The 5882-nt window shown below is 36.8% G+C and overlaps 1 pseudogene; it reads left to right on the top strand.

Moving 5' to 3' along the window:
- LOC132092857 (opsin-5-like) overlaps window positions 1-1592 on the top strand; it is a 3731-nt pseudogene extending 2139 nt beyond the window's left edge.
- Window positions 1593-5882: the final 4290 nt, after the last annotated feature.

The raw sequence follows: 5882 nt of genomic DNA, 5'->3' as shown, positions 1-5882 counted from the left end.
TCTGTCAAAATATCTTTAATATGACTACACCTTTAGTGAGCATATTTGATTTCCCAAGTTTTTATTGCAAATATTGTTTTGATTGCATTCTTTCCAAATTTCCTTCTAGGTGACAATATGTACACTGAACATTATGGCTAGGGTTTTTACATTTATTTTAAAGGACAAGTTTGATGATTTTCAACCAGCTTTGTATTGTTACAGTGTCATAGTATATGTAAATGACCTTTTGTATTTTTTCTCCATGTTACCTGTACCCAAATCCTCTGCCTGTGGTTGTCATCAAAAGCCCACCAGATGATGCAAAGCATCAAGGCTGTCACAAGTGTTTAACATCATCTCGTGGACTTTTGCTGGAAGATAAACTGGGAGATCTGGGTGCAGATAACATGGAGAAAGACAATATAAAGCTGGTTAAAAATGAGCAAACTTATCCTTTAAGTGTTTAACAACATGCAGGGTCACAGTACGTGCAAACCCTGGAGTGTTCACACATCTGCAGGAGGCTTAACAGTTTTTCCTGCTACAGTGACAGACGCCGATTCACACCCAAGCTCCATCTTCTGCCCACAAGTGTTTTTTTGTTTTGTTTTAATCTTTAAACTAAAATGAATGTTTTTGCTGTTTGGTCCCCAGATTACAGAAGCGGGTGAAGTGGTTAAAGTTCAAGCTCCATCCAGTCCTTAAAGTTCACTAATGGATGTAAAGGATTTCCAAGAAATAACCTTGTTATTTTCCAGCCACTTGCATCTAAAGCTTAATAGTGTTTTTTTAGATGTATTGTCAGGGCTTTTCCCCCTGGAGCTAAGGGGAAAATGGTAATCTGGTATTTCTGCAATATTTTCCCTGAACCTGTATCTTTTGTTTGCTGACAGCTCTGATATTTAAGCACAGCTTATGTTGTTTATAAGCCTTAATTATCAAATGGTACATGTGCAGCCATCACTTTAAATTAATGAATTAATGCCTTTTCCCCCAGACTACAACAGTCTATGCCCAACATGAATCACTTTTAAAGGAATAGTTCACCCAAAAAGGACATTTTGCTGTAAAAGTACTCACTCTCAGGCCATTAAAGATGTAATTAAGATTGTTTCTGGATCATAACAGATGTTGAGAATTTTAGCATTATATCACTTGCTCACCAGTGGGTGCCGTACGAATGGGAGTTTAAACTGCTGATAAAAACATCACAATGATCCACACCCACACAACAGCTCATATTTTAAACATTTGAAGTCAGCTTTTCGTTTTATCTTTAGCTTCTGCTTTCAGTTTTTTCTCCTGTGTTTAGATGGGCATCCTGATCAGTGCCAGCTTTATTGAGTCCTGGGCGCCCTACGTATTCATCAGTCTATGGACCATGTTTCACTCTGATGGCAAAGATGCCGTGCCTTTGTCAGCTTGCTTGCCTTTTTGTTAAATGCTCAATGGTGTACAACCCTTTTATTAACCATGTTTTCCACAAATAATTCCTCAGAGAGCTTCGGCAGATCCGTATCTGCTGTTGCAGGCATGCTGTGAGCAAAATAACACTCTGTAGAGGAGCAGAACGGTCAGAGAAAACTAGCAGGGCACAAGAGACACACTAAATAAAAAGGAAAAGGTTGCTAGAGGGTTTGCAACCTAGGAATGCTTGGACTTGGTATGCAAGAGCATTAAGTCTGTGTCTGCAGCCCAAAGTAGTGCATTACTGCATGAACACAGGACATGTAATAAAATAAGTGGCAGAGGAAATTTTAAGTACAGATTAAATATAAAATATGACTATAAACACATTCCCTTGTGTTCTCTGTTCAGTGGCAATCTCATGTTTAACTGCTTGAACTATATCTTATTCTTTTAATTTTTATTGCTGCGCAACCTTTTTATTTTCAGTTGATTTTTGTGAGATCAGAGCTGTTGTAATCTTTATAAATGATTAATGCGTTATAAGAAAATAGACAATGGTTGTTTGAATGATTTATCAATCATAATTAATTTTTTTTTTTTTTTGCAAAACTTTGTCACAATAATTTTGTCTTATGTTCCTTACAGTTTTCTATTGAACCTGTTTTTCATTAATAATTTTCTTGTATTTTCCTCCTGTATACTTCATACCACACTATTGTTGTGAATCTTTCTTTATCAGTACCACATATGCACATGTATTGCATCCAAAGCTGTAATTACTGGTGAAAGGGGCTGAACATCAGGTGATGTACACAGATTGAAAGGATCCTGTTAATGGCAGTTTGCAGGACTCCTTCAAGACAAACACCCCATTGAGACCTCAATTAAAAAAGTCATGCTCACCATGTCAAATTATAGAGAACAGATGCTACCTTGCTGTTGGATAGAATTCTTTGAAACCTAATAAAGCCACATTGTTTTCCTTTTTTGGCGTTTCCTTCAGTTATGATCACTTTTTATCAGCACATTAATACAACTTGAAAACATTTAAACATTTAATTACCTGTGCTACACTGCAAATGCCTTTTACGTATGTTACTGTTTTCACCTTGTCCCACACAATCACAAATATTTAAAACTAGATTAAATTGAAAAATATTAAATATAAAATAATTGTAAAATCTAAAAGAGTGCAATAACATGTATCATTTAAATATGTATAAAAAATATATATATATATATATATTTTTCCCACACAGTACTAATCATATTTACTTATATATTAAATAAAAATTTTTATCATATGTACTCATCAAAATTATGGATCTTAATTTTTGGAAATTAACATACACATGTGTGTGTGTGTGTGTGTGTGTGTGTGTGTGTGTGTGTGTGTGTGTGTGTGTGTGTGTGTGTGTGTGTGTGTGTGTACAGTGGGTATAGAAAATAATTTTGGTCATTGGCTTAGGTCATTGGCTTCCCAGCCATAATTTTTCATAAGACCACTACTGAGTTTTCACTCTTTGTGGGATTTCTGAGTTATCAGCAGGAGTGTCTTTAGAAGAGAGCAGTAATGACCAGTTAACATAGGAAACTCATCCCTGTGTTGTGCCGAATTCTGCACCCCTGCCAGATTATTACCCCCTAGTATTGGTAGGTTTAGGAGTAGACGTGGGGTTAGGAGTAGGCAATCAGGTAGTGACTTCAGTGAAGGGAGTAGTAGTCTGGCAGAGGTGCAGAATTCAGAATTCCATCAATTCTCATCACTAGCATCATCAAACAGAATTGCAGAAATAATTGTGTCTTAAAACCTCAACCCAAATCAGCCATTGATTGAGCCATTTATCTTAAGTATAACAATTATACAAAGGGAAGTCATGGCCTGGTGGTTAGAGAATCGGACTCCCAATCGAAGGGTTGTGGGTTAGAGTCTCGGGCCGGCAGGAATTGTGGGTGGGGGGAGTGCATGTACAGTTCTCTCTCCACCTTCAATACCACGACTTAGGTGCCCTTGAGCAAGGCACCGAACCCCCAACTGCTCCCCGGGCGCCGCAGCATAAATGGCTGCCCACTGCTCCGGGTGTGTGTTCACAGTGTGTGTGTGTGTTCACTGCTCTGTGTGTGTGCACTTCGGATGGGTTAAATGCAGAGCACAAATTCTGAGTATGGGTCACCATACTTGGCCGAATGTCACTTCACTTCACTTATACTGTAGCACATCTTCCCATTCAGATTGAAGTGAAGTGCTATATACAGCATAGCCAATTTGCATTGGCCATAATACTAATAAAATTAAAGCTGAGCCTTGTGAAACTTTCAGAGCTTTAAATCACTTTCATCGAGGGAAGGTTGACAGATCCATGATCTGATAAGATTTTCCCAGAGATCTTAATCACAAAGAAAGACACTGTCTAGCCACTGGGTGATTTCAGTGCTTTTCACATGATCTGATTACTCAAACCACATGTGGGAGCAAACTAGCATATTAAGTAATTAGTCCAATATAGTCTAGGGTATTCATTTCTATTACATCGTGAAGCCTGAAAAAATGTAAAAATAATCCCAAACCTGTCAGCAATGATAGAACCTCACTTTCCCATTGTGACATTCGCCCCTTTAAAGATATAGCTCACCCAAAAATGAAAAATTCTGTCATCATTTACTCACTCTTAATTGGTTCCAAACCTGCATGAGTTTCTTTCTTCTGCTAAACTCAAAAGATTATATTTTGTTGTGTTGGTAACCAAGCAGTTATCGGTGGCCATTAACTTTCATAGAATTTATTTTTCCCCATACTACATTACTAACTATCCATTTAAACTGGAGCATTTATTATCATCATTATTATTATTATTTTTTATACCTTTGTAGACCTTATTTGTCAGAGAAACAAATGCGCAGCCATCTTCAAATTTCTGACTTTCAACTTCAGTCTTGTGGTAGCTTTGTAGTATCACTGTTGAAGAGTAATTAACTGAAGTGGATTTACTTATTGTAGAGTTAATGGAAGTTATCATGAGCATTGTAACATTCAAAGCAGATGTCATAACAAAAGTCAGTAGACCGGAATGCTTTTAAACAGAGTGGTTGATAAATTCATACAACCTTACCTTCACACTGCCGGTGAACACAGAGTGCTGAAAGGGGGCAGAGCTACAGAAGGTCTATAGGTGCCACTTTTCTAAACTTTATTAATGTATGCACCCCCTTTCATGTCAATTCTTGAATGTATTCAATAAATGCATTTAGAACAACACACTATAAAACTGACTAAAATGAATCTGGAATTCAACATATGGCTAAAACTATTTTATATTTTGTAGTTTTCTGAAGGCTCATGATTAGTGTTTCAAAAATCATACTTACATACTTGCATAACACCAGATGTAAATAAATTAATTTATAAAGTAAAATAAATTTATGCATTTAGCAGACGCTTTTATCCTAAGCGACTTACAGTGCATTCAGGCTATCAATATTTAGCTATCATGTGTTCCCGGGGAATCGAACCCCGGGGTCCTTTACTTCAAAATGGCTCCAGACTTGATAATGCAGTATAGTAAATTATTATTATTATTATTATTATTATTATTTTACTTAAGGATGGAAGTCCAAGTTTGTTTTATTCAAATGAATTTAGGTTCGGAAATTCTACTCTTGGGGGAAAAAAAACTGTGGCTTGCTTATTTGATTTGATTTGATTTAATTTGTGGAGATGAATCAACTTGTTTCTTTTAATGTTTTCTGTTTCTGTAATCAAGCGTTTTGTGAGGTTTGCATGATTGCAATTTATGGCTGTTGTACAGTGACAATAATCCACAAGTAATCCACACGACTCTATAGCCCATCAGTTAATGTCTTGTGAAGCAAAAATATTTGTGTTTGTAATAACAACTTTAAAAAAAGATCCATCATTTAAAATGTTTCTAACTCTAAACTTTCTAAACTCTAACATCAGGTTTAAGACTCCTCACAGTCTCATTTGATTTAAACAGACATTTTAAACTGTATATGTATATACAGGTCTATCTATCTATCTATCTATCTATCTATCTATCTATCTATCTATCTATCTATCTATCTATCTATCTATCTATCTATCTATCTATCTATCTATCTATCTATCTATCTATCTATCTGTCTGTCTGTCTGTCTGTCGGAGGGCTGAAGTCATCACAAAGCCCCTCCTGTTGCTGAATTCTCTGAAGCGCACTCTTGTAGAGATGTTCTGTTAGACGCAGGGTTGAGGGCGTCCAGCGCGCACCGGTAACCTCTCATGGGGAGTTCTTGTGTTTTACTCGTTATTGAGCGCAGAAAACGCCACAGCTTCATCCTGTCGGTCTGTTATTGAAGTGCGGACTTCATTTAATCGCGTTCTTTTTTCTCTCTTGGACGCTAGATGTTTCTGACACCTGACAGCGGTGTGGATCATCTATAGCTTCTTGTTCCAGCAGAATTTCGCGGCGCATATATTTTCGGTAACTTATTTC

This window comes from Carassius carassius, chromosome 18, assembly GCF_963082965.1.
Source record: "Carassius carassius chromosome 18, fCarCar2.1, whole genome shotgun sequence".
Taxonomy (NCBI): domain Eukaryota; kingdom Metazoa; phylum Chordata; class Actinopteri; order Cypriniformes; family Cyprinidae; genus Carassius; species Carassius carassius.
The sequence above is the reverse complement of the archived record's forward strand: the minus strand, read 5'-3'. Positions and strand labels throughout refer to the sequence as shown.